Raw genomic sequence first — 16,339 nt, 5'->3', positions numbered from 1 at the left:
CATCCAGAAAGCAGATGCTGCTCATCAACTCTGGGAACAATTGCTTTTATCATAACCCACTAGCTAGACACATGGTCTTCAGTTAGTGCCACAACTCCTCAACATTCTGGGGATGCCTGTTTTTCCAAACACTATCAGCTTGGACTGGGGCCACTGGAATCAGAGCCCCTATAATAATGATAATAATAATTATGGTGTTTGTCAAGTGCTTACTATGTGCTGTGCACTGTTCTAAGTGCTGGGGTAGATACAGGGTAATCAGATTGTCCCACGTGAGGCTCACATTTTTTTTAATCCCCATTTTTACAGATGAGGTAACTGAGGCGCAGAGAAGTAAACTGATTTGCCCAAGGTCACACAGCAGACAAGTGGCGGAGCAGGGATTAGAACCCATGACCTCTGATTCCTTAGCCCCTCCTCTTTCCATTAAGCCACTGTACTGTTGGCTTTATTGCTCTCTGAGGATACAGTGTCCCCCAAGCTACAAAGTTACACTTTGATGATATCTGTCTCTTCTAGTCAATCAATCAATCAATCAATCAGTTAGTTGTACTGACTGAGCACTTACTGTGTTCAGGCCATGGTACTAAGAAAAAAAATGGTATTTGTTAAGCGCTTACTATGTGCCAAGCACTGTTCTAAGCACTGGGGTAGATACAAGGTAATCAGGTTGTCCCACGTGGGGCTCACAGGCTTCATCCTCATTTTACAGATGAGGTAACTGAGGCCCAGAGAAGTTAAGTGACTTGCCCCAAGTCACACAGCTGACAAGTGGCAGAGGGAGAATTAGAACCCATGACCTCTGACTCCCAAGCCCGTGATCTTTCCACTAAGCCATGCTGTTTCTCCACTTGGGAGAGTACAACACACAATATAACTGACACACATATAACAACACAGAGCACTGTACTAAGTGCTTGGAATGTACAATTCAGCAACAGGTAGAGACAATCCCTGCCCAACAACAGGCTCACAGTCTAAAAGATGGGCTCACAGTCTTTGAGCTAACAGTCTAGAGGGGGTGAAAAACATTAATATAAATAATATGGATATGGACATAAGTGCTGTGGGTTCACTGAATGGTGGAGTGAACAAAGGGAGCCAGTCAGGGCGATGCAGAAGGAGGGAGTGGGAAAAGATGAAAGGAGGTCTTAATCAGGGAAGACCTCTAGGAGGAGATGTTCCTTCAATAAGGTTTTGAAGGAGGGGAGAGTAATGGTCTGTCAGATATGAAAAGGGAGGGCGTTAAAGGACAGAGGCAGGATGTAGGCAAGATGAAGACCTTCTTCCCTATTTGGGAAAGTCTAGGGTAGATATTTTCTTATTATTTGTATTCCAATTTGTATAAATGTGCATGTTATGCTAAAAAAACTTGCTGCGTGTATCTCTAAATTCATGAGAGTGATCTCTGGCAAGGGGGTTAAAGTCCAGTGGCAATACTGCTGGAGAGATATGACCGTGAGTGGCCTGTGGATTGCAAGTCTGCTGTTTTAGGCTTTTTGCCCAATCCAGAATGGTTTGGGGGTTGTGATGTGAGTGGGATGGAGACATCTACAAGAAATCAATAAGTGGTATTTACTGAATTCTTACCGTGTGCATAGCAGTGTACTGAATGCTTGGGAGAGGGAAGTAGAGGTGATAGACATGATCCCTGCTTACAGGGACTGGCCCAGGAGAAAACTGATAGCATTCTAGCAATCAGTTAATCAATCAATGGTATTTATTGAACATTTATTGGGTGCAGAGCATTGCAGTAAGAATTTAGGAGAGTACAACAGCATGACCTAGTGGAAAAAACACAGGCCGGGGAGTCAGAGGATCTGAGTACTAATCCCAGCTCTGCCAGGCTCTGCCAATTGTTTGCTGTGTGACCTTAGGCAAGTCACCTCACATCTTTGGGCCTCAGTTTCCTCATCTGTAAAATGGGGATTTATTACCTGTTCAATACTTGACTGTATCCGACCTGATTCGTACCTATCCCAGCACTTAGAATAGTGTCTGACACATAGTAAGTCCTTAGTGAGTACCATAAGGCAAACAATGAGTGAACAGTCTAAAGGGAGACAGATATTAAAATAAATTATGGATATTTAAAAATGTGCTGTGGGGCTGAGGGCAGGATGAATATTTATACATAAATGGTACAGATCCAAGTGCATAAGTGATACAGAATGGAGAGGGAGTAAGAGAAATGAGAGGTTAGTGAAGGAAGGCTTCTTGGAGGAGATGTCATTTTAGTATAGCTCTGAAGGTGAGTGGAAAAGTGGTCTGTCTTATATGAAGAAGAAGGGATGAAGGGAGTTCCAAACCAGAAAGAGGACATAGGTAAGACCTAAGGGCAAGAGAGATGAGATCAAGGTGAAATAAGTAGGTTGGTGGTAGAGGAGCGAAGTTTGTAGGTGGGGTTGTTGTAGAAATCAGTGGGGTAAGGTAGGAGAGGACAAAATGATTGAGTGCTATAAAGTTTATGGTGAGGAGGTGGATTGGCAACCACTGGAGGTCCTTGAGGAATGGGGAGATATGAACTGCACTGTTTTTAGAAAAATGATCCGGGCAGCAGAGTGAAGGAAAGACTGGAGTGGGGAGAGAGAGAAGAAAGAAATATCAGCAAGAAGGCTGTGATGCAGTAGTCAAGGTGGGATATTATAAGTTCTTGGATCAATGTACTGGCAGTTTGGGTGGAGAGGAAAGGACACATTTTAGCAATGTTGGAAGGTAGAACCAACAGGATTTGGTGGCATTGAATATATGGGTTGATTGAGAGAGATGCATCGAGGATAGTGACGTTACTGGCTTATGAGGCAGGAAGGATAGTGGTGTTGTCTACAGTGATGGAAAGAGGAGGAGGACAGGGTTTGGATGGGAAAATGAGGAGTTCTGTTTTGGACATGTCAAGTTGGAGATGTAGGTGGGACATCCAAGTAGAGGTATACTGAAGACAAGAGGAAATGCAGGACTTCCCAGAGGGAGAGAGATCAGGACTGGAGAGGGAGATTTGATAATCATTCATGTAGAGATGGAAATTGGTGCTGTGGCAGCAGAGGAATTCTCCAAAGAAGTAGATGTGGAGAATGACAGGAGATCCAAAATTAAGCCTTGAGGAGAGTTATTGGATGAGATACACAGGAGTAGCCTGCAAAAGCGACTGAAAATGAGCGGCTCGAGAGATATGAGAAGAAGGTAATGTTTTCAGGAGAAGCAGGTGGTTTAAAGTATTAAAGGCAACTGAGAGGTTGAGATGGATTACGATGGAATAGAGTCTACTATTGGATTTGAGAAGGACATCATTGGTGACCTTAGAGAGGGCAGTTTCCGTGGACCGCAGGGGATGGAAACCAAATCGGATGAAGTCAAGAGTTGGAAGAGAGGAAATAGAGGCAGTGTATGCAGACAACTTGCTCAAGGACTTTGGAGAGGAATGGTAGTGGGGAGGAAGCAGCGTGGCTCAGTAGAAAGAGAACGGGTTTAGGAGTCAGAAGCTGTGGGTTCTAATGTCGGCTCCTCCACCTGTCAGCTGTGTGACTTTGGGCAAGTCACTTGACTTCTCGGTGCCTCAGTTTCCTCATCTGGAAAATGGGGATTAAGACTGTGAGCCCAAAGTGGGACAACCTGATTACCCTGTATCTACCCCAGCGCTTAGAACAGTGCTCGGCACATAGTTAGTGTTTAACAAATACCAACATTATTATTATAACTGGAGGAAACTGTAGGGTGAAGGGAGGGATTTTTAGGGAATTCCCTTAGGTCACTAGAGAACTATTTAATAAGTTACTTCCTCTCTCAACCAGCTACTGTAGGACCCTGTGGCATCACCTTGGAAGAATTTCCCCTTGGCTCCTGCTCCTACATGTGCTTGGAGTAAGTTACCCCAAATTCTTCAGATCTGGCTCTGCCTGAGAAAAGAGGTTGCCAGAAATCAGATCTCCATCCCATTTGGAGACTCTATGCCCAAGGAGTAGCAGCATGGCTTAGTGGAAAGAGCACAGGCTTGGGAGTTAGAGGTCGTGGGCAAGTGTGTGTTTGGGCAAGTCACTTAACTTCACTGTGCCTCAGTTACCTCATCTGTAAAATAGGGATTAAGACTGTGAGCCCCAAGTGGGACAACCTGATTATCTTCTATTTACCCCAGCGCTTAGAACAGTGCCTGGCATGTAGTAAGGGTTTAACAAATACCATAATTATTTTTTTTCCCCACAGCACGTATGTATGTATGTATATAGCTATAATTCTGTTTATATTGATGCCTATTTACTTGTTACTCCCCCCTTCTAGACTGGAAACCCGGTGTGGGCAGGGATTGTCTCTCTTTATTGCTGAACTGTACTTTCAAGTGCTTAGTTCAGTGCTCTGCACACAGTAAGCACTCAATAAATATGATTGAATGAGGGAATATATACTCATAGCAAAACACAGAGAAGTAGCATGGCAGAGTGGATAGAGCACGGGCATTGGAATCAGAAGGTCATAGGTTCAAATTCTGGCCCCACCACTTGTCTGCTGTGTGACCTTCCCTATGCCTCAATTACCTCATCTGTACAATGGGGATTGAAACCGAGTCCCACATAGGTCAGGGATGTGTCCAACCCGATTTGCTTGTATTCACCCCAGCACTTAATACAGTGCCTGGCACATATAAGTGCTTAACACATACCATTATCATATTCGACATCATCATCATCACCAAAACATAGAGCTCATCCAGCTCACTTAAAAGCTCTTCCTTTTAAAGGCCTTATTTTTTCCTTTCTTTTTGGGTCTCAAAGAACCATCTGACCAGCATTTACCTGCATCTTTTTGCCAGATTTCTGCTGCAGTCACAAATGCAATCTTGCTTACATAGCAAAAATACAATTTAGAAGTAGAAAGAAGTTAATTCCTCACTGTTGACTATCTAATACCTGTACAAAGACTGTCCCCTCTAAAACTTTATAGAGATTAGTCATTACCTGCATGTCCTGCTGGTGTTTCATTATCACCAATGAATATTTATTTAACACCCAGCAGGCAACCCACTGACATAAGGATAAGGCTTAAGAACAGTTAGGAGAAATAGAACTGATGGAAAGAAAAGCAGATTTATTCACATGACATAGCTGCATAAGGCAAGATAGAAGAGTTCATATATATATATTCATATATATGAATATATTCATGGGTTCATACATATGAATCTATTCATTATATCCATGTTATGTACATAACCATAACTGTACATACAGATCCACAATTTATTTATATAAATGTCTCTCTCCCCCTCTAGACTCTAAGCTCCTTGTGGGCAGGGAACATGTCTATCAACTCTGTTATATTATACTCTCCCAAGCACTTAGTATAATGCTATGCACACAGCAAGTGCTCGGTAAACATCATTGATTGATTGACTGATAAAGTAGATTGAGTATTCGGAGGAGATACAGAAGTATTTATTGGATAATAATATTTGTCTCCAACTCCTTTCCAGACCGTTAAGGAAATAGGACAGTCTTCACTTGAACTCCCCAGAGAAAGATGCTATATAAAATGAAAGCTATTTGAGCCAAATACATTGAGATACACTTAGCAGAAGCCTCCTGTGTAGAATGCACTAAATGATCATCATTTATTATTAGAAAGGTCTGTGAGCTGAGCAGAGAGGAGGAGGGTATCGTGAAACTTTGAGGTAGAGGCTGTGGTCATTTCTGTCCCTATGCTCTATTTTACCCTTTTTGGATTGGCCCCATTTGCTGCATTGTGTCAAAGAGTGATGCAGAAGGTCACCCCATGACTGCTACAGGACACTGCTACCTCCTTCCTGTTGAAAAGCTGAGCCCATTCAATCAATCTCATTCTTCATTCTTCATTTCTTACTCTGATTAGGAAGAGCGGCTTAAATTCAACTCAGGGACCTAAATGGTACTGACTTCTTTTCAAATCTTGCTTTTGACCCTCATGTCCTTCTGTGCCCATCAGGATTTGGGTTTGACCTGTCAAAATCTAACTAATGCCTTCATAAAGCCATTCATTTAATGCTCTTTACAACTGTTACCTAAATTTGAAAATGTCTGGCTAAATAGCCCAGGGTTAGGGAGGAAAATGAACACACATAATTATTTTCCCCTATTTTTGACTGGTTCTGTATCTAGTGTTCTAGGAATTTGAATGTTTACCTAAGAAGCAGTTGAGAGGTAAAGTGAAATGGTTTTCAGGGCAGATGGGGTATGAATTCAGAGCACTGAAGGAAAGGTATATTGTTTCCAGGTGCTTTATGCCCAGGGCTTTGGTTGTTGGACTGCTCTTTGGAGAAGCCTGGTTACTGTTTCCATGAATAAGATAACGAAATGGTGTTTATCCTCTGTAAATCAATAGTGTCTTGTTTGAACTTATTGAGTCATTTAGAGACACATAGGTAATGAAACCATTGTGAAATCTTCTCCAAAGTGCTACCTGTCTGCAAAATGGATGGGACCATTTTGAAACCATTTGTTAAAAAAACAATCAGTTTAATTTGTTTTTTATAACAACTGAGTGTGTAATTACATGCACATCCATTTTCATTTAATTTTCATTTCAGTGTTCCCTGGATCTGAATGAAAACAAAACAAAAACTATTTTAAGCTTCTTCTAAGATTTTCCTGAAATAGCTTTACCCTAGAATAAAAATGCTGATTAAATTGACCAGTTAGAACCTCATATTTGCAGCATTGAATGTTGTCTAAGATATTGAAATAAGTAACCAAACTAGCTTTTTCTGGAAGCTTTGAAGCAGCATGACCTAACGGAAAGAGCATAGGCTTGGGAAGCAGAGGGCCTGGATTTCAAACCCGGTTCTACCAGTTGCCTCCTGTGTGACCTTGGGCAACTCACTTCACTTCTCTGTCTTTCTGTTTCCCTCATCTGTAAAATGTGGATTTAATACTTGTTCCCCCTCTTATTTAGACTGTGAGCCATTTAGGACAAGGGTTTGCGTCCAACCTGATTAATTTATATCTACCCAAGCGCTTAGAACAGTGCTTGACACATAGTAAGCACCTAACAAATGCCATTATTATTATTATTACTATTAAAACAGCATCTCTGATACATGCATAGATATACATAAGCATATATAGATATATACTGTTACACACAAAATCTCTGAAATGCATATTTGTATACATCTCTATACATCGATGTATAAATGCACACATATGTATATGTTATAATCACGTGTATATGTATATATATGTATATATATCATATAGATGTATATCTGAGATGGTGTTTGTTGAAATGCTCATTAGACATTATTTGTAGAGCTGTTTCATATTCAATTGCCCTGTCTTAATTTCCCAGAAGTCTATCAAGAGAGAGCACATAATTGTCACTTATTGGCATGACACCAGCCCAACTTCTCCTTAGGAGAGGAGAGAGGGTAAATGCAGATTGCAACGAATGGACCAGATTCTTAAAACTGAAATCTAATATTTTCCAATGCTCTGGCTTGTTCCCCCTCCCACTTAGACTGGGAGCCCATGAAGGACAAAGGACTGTGTCCAACCTGATTAACTTGTATCTTCCCCAGGGCTTACAACAGTGCTTGATACATACTAAGCACCTAACAGATGCCATTATTTTTATTATTACTATTAATAATACCACATCTGATATATGTATAGCTATAATATATGTGCTTTTATATACAAAATCTCTGACTACATTTTTGCATACATCTCTATATATAATAATAATAATAATAATAATGGTGGTAATTTGTTAAGCACTTACTATGTGCATAGCACTGTTCTAAGCACTGGGGGGATACAAGGTGATCAGGTTGTCCCAAGTGGGACTCACAGTTTTAATCCCCATTTGACAGATGAAGTAACTAAGGCACAGAGAAGTGAAGTGAAGTGACTGGCTCAAAGTCATACAACTGGCAAGTGGCGGATCCGGGATTAGAATCCATGACCTCTGACTCCCAAACCCGGGCTCTTTCCACTGAGCCACACTGCTTCTCTCTTATCTGTATATAAATGCAGCATATAAACATATGTATATGTATATGTGTATACACACACACTCACAGATACATCAGAGGTGGTACATGTGGGAATGCTCATCAGACATTATTTATAGAGTTGTCTCATATTCCATTGCCCTGTCTTAATTTCCCGGAAGTCTGTCAAGAGAGGGAGTGTAAATCGTCTCTTATTGGGATGACACCAGCCCAGTTTATTCTCAGGAGTGGAGGGAGGGCAAATGTGGATTGCAGCCAATAGACCCGATTCCCAAAACTGAAATCTAATATTTTCCAATGCTCTGGCCTGGTTACTGAAATAATCTTTGAATGCAATTGTCAACACATTTGAATATGAGATTGACTGACTTCATTTTGAACTATAATTTTTCCTTGCCAGCTATTTTCCTTCCCAACTCACAGCAGTGCCCCGTGGAATCCAACCATAAAGATATTATTAAGCATAGCCATTATCAAAACTTTCACAAAAGTCGTAGCTCAGCAAAATGATCGTGTAAATGTCGCTGACATACACACACACACTCACCCAGACACACATGTTTCTGGGTAACCAGAGAAGCCTGCACACTTTACCATACATGTTAAACAATCAATCATCGCTATTTACTGAGCACTTACTATGTGCAGAGCACGGTACTAAGTACCTGTGAGAGTACGATACAACAGAATTGGACTCATGTATACCTGTGAACATCTGGAAACAAGTGCCAACCCTAGGTCCCCATTTAATCAGAATTCATTAGTAATCTACAAAATGTTAGTGTACTTAAAATGTCTCTGCCTTTTACCATCATTAGAGAATTCAAACTTCAAAATCAACAAGGTGGGATTCTTTGGAAAAAATATCTGTCGTGAGAGGGTAGTCTTGTTCCGTACGGTACTATCTTTCTATGGTCACCAACCTGCATGTAGGAAACTTTGCAAATGAAACCTTGTCAACGGTCAAAGCTTATTGAGGCAATTCTGTACACAACGACACATCTTATTGTCAGCATAAGATCTAATGATTAGCCTCTCAGGTTGAGCTTTAGCAAATCCAGGCCAAGCATTTTCTCTTAGCTGCTTTTCTCTGTGGCTGTTGAAAGTGATAAGCTCCATGGCATTCTCTTCTGAAGGAGAAGCCAACAGAGTGTTTGATGCGCACCGCTGGATGGGAAAGAGATCAGAATGGCAGGGGTGTTTAGCTACTCGAAAATGCCAGCCAGCCCTTGGCAGGTTTTCTGAGGTTTAATGTTTCGGTGGAGCTGAAGGGAGTGACACTTTGAGTGTGATGTGATCTGTGACCAAATGCATGAGACAGAGACTCTGCCGGTGGGTGTCAAGGCCACGGTTCTCACAACAGGGCTGTTTTAACATTTTACAAGTCATGTGCATACAGCCAACCTAGGTTCATGCTGCTCATTGCTAAATAAGCCTTCCAGAGTACAGGATTTACAGGATCTACCCCAACCCGCAGCACATTTTTTGACAGGTTTCAGAAACACTTTAAACAAAGAAGCAAACATGCTGACAATCACATCATGGATTCCTATGTACCTCTGCAATTGATTGTGCGCATTTTGGGTTCTCCTTAGGAAACAAACTCTAGAATTAGAAGAGTCTATAAACATCCTCTCTGCATGGCTCAAAGGAGGAGGAGGAGGCCCTTATTCAGGTTGCCCTGAAAGTATAATTCACCAGTTTAAATAATTAAAGTAGAAAAACAAAACAGATGTACTATACCTGAGCAATTTCAGAGATCACCACCCGGAAAAGTTCTCCTTGATTATGAAGAATTTGCAACGTGTTACTCTGGTTATTCTCTAATCATCATATCAAACTCCAAAGGTTCAATGGCTCTAGGTTAGTTTACAATACCTGCGAGTTAAACTTTAACTCACTCTATCTCCCACCTCCTCGCAGCCCTTTGACCAGATAATTGGGTCACTGAGCTGACAGAATCTACATAAATTAGATTTGTTTTCAAATTTTTCAGGACTCCCGGTCATCCTTTCCTTGAAATTTTGAGGGTGATTTGCCTTGTTGCAATTTGCTATATTTTATTAATTCATTGTCATTCGAGAAAATTGCATTTTCTTTCAGCTTTGTTTTCTAGCTTTGTCCTCTAAACCAATATGAATCCTGGGTTAATTTAGGAGAACCTTTCTTTTGTCTGGATTGCATCTCTCTTACATAACTATTCTCATGTTCAGCTTATTTAGACAATAACTTGTTAGGTACAAGCCTTCTTGTAACTATGAACTGTCCACTGTGGACACATAGAAAACACAGGAAAGGATCCATGTGGTACCTTTTTGTATAAACTATTTCAGGATATTGTACTCCCTATGCAAATATAATAACTACATTACTGAGGTAAATGAAATAAGCTAATATTGTTCCTAATCTGAAACATCAGCATTAGCTAGATTCTCTCACAAAATAGAAAGATTATATCTGGAAACTCCTCTAGACTGGAAGCTTCTTGTGGACAGGGATTGAGTATATTCACTCTGTTACTGTACTCTTTCAAGAGCTTAGTACAATGCTTTGCATGTAAAATCTCTCAATAAATGCTATTTACTAATTGATTGCAAATAAATCAAATGTATATTTGAAGCTGCATAAAAATTGGTCTCCAGGGGAAATGCAGTGCATTTATATTTTAACACATTTGCGTAAACCCTGGATCAAGAATCCCTAACCACAAGTCCCTCTGCCTCTTGAATTTGAGGCCCATCTTCCTTTATCTTTTAACTGTAGAAACTCAAATTTCTAAAAACCAACTATTTGAAGACTTCTAACCCCAGCTCTGCCACACGTTTGCTGTGTGCCTTTGGGCAAGAGGCTTTACTTCTCTATGCCTCTGTTACCTCTTCTGTCAAATGGGGACTAAACTGTAAACCTCATCGGGGACATGGACTGTGTCCAACCTGATTAGCCTATATCAATCCCAATGCTTAGTACAGTGCCTGCCACATAGTAAATACTTAACAAATATCATTAAAAGACCTACTTGGTTCTTACTGCTTCTTTCACAGGATCAGTAATCCTTTCATACTATCAAAAATGCAAAGGAAATCCAAACCTCCTAAGTAGATCTGCAAAAACTAAATATAGGGGATTAAATTCCCTCTGAAGGCATTATTACAGCTCCTTAAAATTGTGTGGGAGTAGAGCCCAGACCCAATAACCTAACACCTAAATGGGTTATTCCAACCACTCTGAGGAAATCAGATGCAGAGAATATCATTTGCTGTTTCCAGATTTAAATGACCTCTACAAGTTTACCCAGGGAAAATAAATTCCACCATGTTCCACACACCCAGTTTATTTGCTTTGTTAGGGAAAGCTGAATCTGGCCTCATAAGGTTTAGAAATGTGCTGGGAATTCTGCCCCCAGATGTGTCTGGCTCATCTAGAAAAGACTCAGCATTTTTAGAAATTTGCCATGATAGAATTTGTTTAGAAAGTTGGGAAAAGGGAAAGGGGGATGGGGCGGTGGAGGGAGGAAATGGAAAGCAGAAGGGGAGAAAGGAATTTAGTGAGGAGTGAAAACGTTGAGACCAAATGATCAGATCTTTTGCTAAGAGATGAGAGGTAAAAATTTAGGAAATTATACCCCTGGGAATTTTCTATGGTGTTTTTACATCAACTTTGCCCGTTTTTTCCCCACAAAATGCAGTGAGTTAGGGAGAGACAGGTTTTCTTATTACTCCCCATTTTTATAGATGAGAAAACTGAGGTATAGTTAAGCTAAATAATTTGCCCAAAGTCATGCAGCAGATCACTGTTGGAACTCAGCATAGAACCCAGGTCTCCTGACTCCCAGACCCCCTCTCTTTCCATTAAACCAAATTACCTTTCTAGCATGTAACAGTAGACTGTGTAAGTATGAAGAAAGAAGGCCTTCGGGATTCAAAAATTATGTTACTTATAGATTCCATCAATGTAGAAGAACATAGTGGGGGGAAGAATGACATGGGACCAACAATTCCAATGCTTTGTGTACACTCTTGCTGCACTTTGCATCCCATGTATCGGCTCTGAGAGAGTCATTTTTAATTGCATATGCTAGACTGGTTTGCTTTTGGCTCCGTTCTTCCAGCAACCCACTATAATCAATCAATCAATGGAATTTATTCAGTGCTTACTATGTGCAGAGCACTGTACTAAGTGCTTGGGAGAGTACAAGTACAGGGTTGATAGACACATTCCCCGCCCACAGTGAGTTTACAGTCTAAAGGACTATGCCACATCATTTAGGTTTTGTTTAAGTGTTCATTTGGCACTTAGGTGCATATCTGTAATTTAATGTCTGTCTCCCCATATAGATTGAAAACTCCTTATGGACAGGGAATATTTGCACCAACTTTATTGTATTATACTCTCAGGTGCACTTAGGACAGTGCTCTACACACAGTAAGCACTGAATAAATTCCATTGATTTGCTTGATTCAATGCTGGTGGAGAGATTACTACCCAGAAACTCATTCAATCTATCAGTGGTATTTATTGAGTGTTTACTGTGTGCAGAACACTGTACTAAGCCCAGGGAGAGAACAACACAACAAAATTGGCAGCCTTTTACTTTTTCCACAAGGGGCTTAGAGTCTAGAAAGAGAGACAGACATTTTAATAAAATAAATACTTTGATGCCACTTATTTGAAGTCTGATGTGATATTTGGAAAGAGTCCAGCACAATCAATTATACTTTGTTCCAAGTGCTATACTAACTACTTGGGAGAGAACAGAAAATCCTTATCATTGACTTTAAAATATGCAGTCAACTTTTCCCCTTCCTACCTAACTGCTCTCTTCTCCCATTACATCCCAGCCCAGATACTTCACTCTGCTTCATTCATTCATTCAGTTGTATTTATTGAGTGCTTACTGCCTGCAGAGCACTATACTAAGCACTTTGGAGACTACAATACAACAATAAAGAGACACATTCCCTGTCCACAGTGATCTCATGGTCTAGAGGGGGGAGACAAATATTAATACAAATAAATACATTACAGATAATTGCATAAGTGCTTTGGGGCTGAGAGGGGGGAATGAAGAAAGCAAGCATTCAGGGTGATGCAGAAAGGAATGGGAGAAGAAAGGTGGGGGTGGCTTAGTCTGGAAAGGCCTCTTGGAAGAAATATGCCCTCACTAAGGTTTGGAAGGAGGGGAGAGTAAATGTTTGTCAGATTTGAGGAGAGAGGGCATTCTAGATCAGAGGCAAGACATGGGCAAGAGTTTGGTGGTGAGATAGATGAGACCGAGACACAGTGAGAAGGTTAACAATAGATGAGCAAAATTTGCAGGCTGGGTTGTAGTAGGAGGATAGTGAGGTGAGGTAGGAGGGGGCAAGGTGATTGTGTGTTTTAAAGTCATGGTGAGGAGTTTTTGCTTGATGCCGAGGTGAATGGGTAACCACGGTAGTCTTTTGAGGAGTGGTGAAACATGGCCTGAATGATTTTGTAGGAAAATGATCTGGGAAGCAGAATGAAATATGGACTGGAGTGGGAAGAGACAAAGGCTGGGAGGTCAGCAAGGAGGCTGATGCAGTAATCAAGGTGGCTTAAGATGGGTGATTGTATTAACATGGTAGCAATTGACATGGAGTGGAAAGGGTGGATTTTAGCAATGCTGTGAAGGTAGGGTTGACAGGATTTAGTGATGGATTGAGTATGTGGATTGAATGAGAGAGGTGTCAAGGATAATGCCAAGGTTACAGGCTTGTGAGACAGGAAGGATGGTGGCCCTGTATCCCCCTGGGAAAGTCAGGGGGAGTTCTTCTTTGGACATGTTAAGCTTGAGGCAATTGGAGGGCATCCAAGTAGAGATGTCTTGAAGGCAGGAGAAAATGCGCAACTTCAGAGATGGAGAGAGATCGGGGCTGGAGATGTAGAATTGGGATGTGGGTGCTAGTTGAAGCCATGGGAGTGAATGAGTTCTCTAAGGGAGTAGGTGTAGATAGAGAATAGAAGTGGACCCAGAACTGAACCTTGAAGGACTCCTACAGTTATGGGGTGGAAGGAGGAGGAGGAGCCCATGAAGGAGATTGGGACTGAATGGCCGGAGAAATAATAATGTTGGTATTTGTTAAGCACTTACTATGTGCCGAGCACTGTTCTAAGCGCTGGGGTAGACACAGGGGAATCAGGTTGTCCCACATGGGGCTCACAGTCTTAATCCCCATTTTACAGATGAGGTAACTGAGGCACAGAGAAGTTAAGTGACTTGCCCACAATCACACAGCTGACAAGTGGCAGACCTGGGATTCGAACTCATGACCTCTGACTCCAAAGCCCGTGCTCTTTCCACTGAGTCACACTGCTTAGAGGAGAATAATCTTGCCATCCACCCCCTTGCTCACATATCCCTTCCTGCCTGGAACATCTTCTCTTCTATATCCAACAGACCACTAATCTCCCATCTTCAAAGCTCTACTAAAATTGTATCTGCTCCAAGAAGCCTTCCCGGATTAAACTCCCATCCCCTGACCCTACTTCCCTTCTTAACTTTCTCCCAAACCCTTCTGTGTCACCCTTGCACTTTGATTTGCACCCTTTATTCACCCCTCCCTCAGCCTCACAGCACTTATGTACACATCCATAATTTATTTATTGACATTAATGTTGGTCTCCCCGTCTAGACTCTTAGCTTATTGTGGGCAGGAAACCTGTCTACCAAGTCTACTAAATTATATTTTCTTCTCCCAAGATCTTATCACAGTGGTCTGCACACAGTAAGCGTTCAATATGTATGACTAATTAATTGATATATTGATTACTGTCTCTCCCACACATTTAGTTCCATTCCCTAAGAATCTAGGTACTCCTTCCACCTCCACCTTCACTGCATTTATGTACATATCATCTTGCTTTATTTTATTATTTTTTCATGGTATTTGTTAAGCACTTGCTATGTGCCAGGCACTCTGCTAAATGCTGGAGTAGATACGAGCTAATAGGTTGGACACAGTCCATGTCCCACACGGGGCTCACAGTATTAATCCCACTTTTACAGATGAGGTAACTGAAGAACAGAGAAATCAAGTGAGTAGCCCAAGGTCATAGAGCAGACAAGTGGGGTAGCTGGGATTAGAACCCAGGTCCTTCTGATTTCCAAGTCTGTGGTCTATCCACTGGCCATGCTGCTTCTCCTAGTATACCTTTATACTCAGTTGCTTCCCCTAACTGTAATTTATTTTAATGCCTTTCTCCCTGACTGGTCTGTAAGCTTTTTGAGGACAGGGATTTTGTCTACCAGCTCTCCAAGTGCTTAGTACAGTGTTCTGTGAAAAGTGAGAACTCAATAAATACCATTTATTGACTGACACTAAAATCGATTTAAGACGGAAGGAAGTGTTAGAGTATGTGAAATAAGAGCTACAGGATGTCGTGTGTACTTAAGTGCTTAATAGCACAGAAGTGTTCAGGTGGCAGCTGGGATGATATAAGTAGAGGAAATTATAAATTAATTGGAAAATGTCTCAGAAACACTTTGAAGATGAGGAGGTTCTGATCTGTTGGATCTGAAATGGGAAGGGATTAGTGGCAGGGGGCAGGACATGAAGAAAAGGTTGGCAGAAGAAGAGACGAGAATGAGGACCAGTAAATAGGTTTGCTTGAGAAAAACAAAATATGTGAGCTGGGAAGTAGTAGGAGAAAAGAGTGGGTATATAGGGGGGGATACCTGATCTAGTGCCTTAAGGGTAGCGGTCAGGTGTTTCTGCTTGATGTGGAGAGGAAAGGGCAACAATTGGAAGTTTTTGATAAAGTAGTAGGGGAATGTGTGCAGAATGATTTTTTAGAAAAATGACCCAGGAAGCAGAGGGGGAAGTATAGTCTGGAGAGGAGCGAGACTGTCGTTAGGAAAATCCATGAAGAGACAGTAGTCAGGCACATATGGACCTGGGAGTCAGAGAGATTAAGTGCTAACCCCTACTACACCATTCATCTGCAGTATGAACTTGGGCAAGTCACTTAAAGTCTCATTGCTTCAGTTTCCTCATCCCTCTGTAAAATGGGGATTCACTGCCTGTTCTCCATCCTACTTAGACTGAGCCCCATGTGGGCGGCAACTGTATTTGACCTGATTAATTTGTGTCTACTCCAACACTTAAAACAGTGCTTGAAACATAGTAAGCACTTATAATGTTAATGATGGTAATAATAATCAAATTAATAGTGATAACTGTTATTACTGATAAGTGCCTGGGTCTGCATGGTACCCATTCGGATGATGAGAAAGGGTCAAATCCTCAAGATGTTTATTGACAGGCTGAATATTGAGGAAGAAAGAGAAGAGATAATTTGGGAGCCAAAATGAATTCAGTTTTTGACATATTGAGCTTGAGGTACCAG

General features: G+C 41.2%; 1 protein-coding gene across 2 annotated transcripts in view; it reads right to left on the bottom strand.

The window, feature by feature from the left end:
* A1CF (APOBEC1 complementation factor) overlaps positions 1 to 9,808 on the bottom strand; it is a 115,144-nt gene extending 105,336 nt beyond the window's left edge. For both annotated transcript variants that reach the window (XM_029059055.2, XM_029059056.2), the window contains exon 1: positions 9,719 to 9,808. The gene's annotated coding sequence lies outside the window, so the exon portion shown is untranslated. The remainder of the gene's footprint in view (positions 1 to 9,718) is intronic.
* Positions 9,809 to 16,339: the final 6,531 nt, after the last annotated feature.

Source organism: Ornithorhynchus anatinus, chromosome 3, assembly GCF_004115215.2.
Source record: "Ornithorhynchus anatinus isolate Pmale09 chromosome 3, mOrnAna1.pri.v4, whole genome shotgun sequence".
In the NCBI taxonomy this organism is placed as follows: domain Eukaryota; kingdom Metazoa; phylum Chordata; class Mammalia; order Monotremata; family Ornithorhynchidae; genus Ornithorhynchus; species Ornithorhynchus anatinus.
This window is presented reverse-complemented; position numbering and strand designations above follow the sequence as displayed.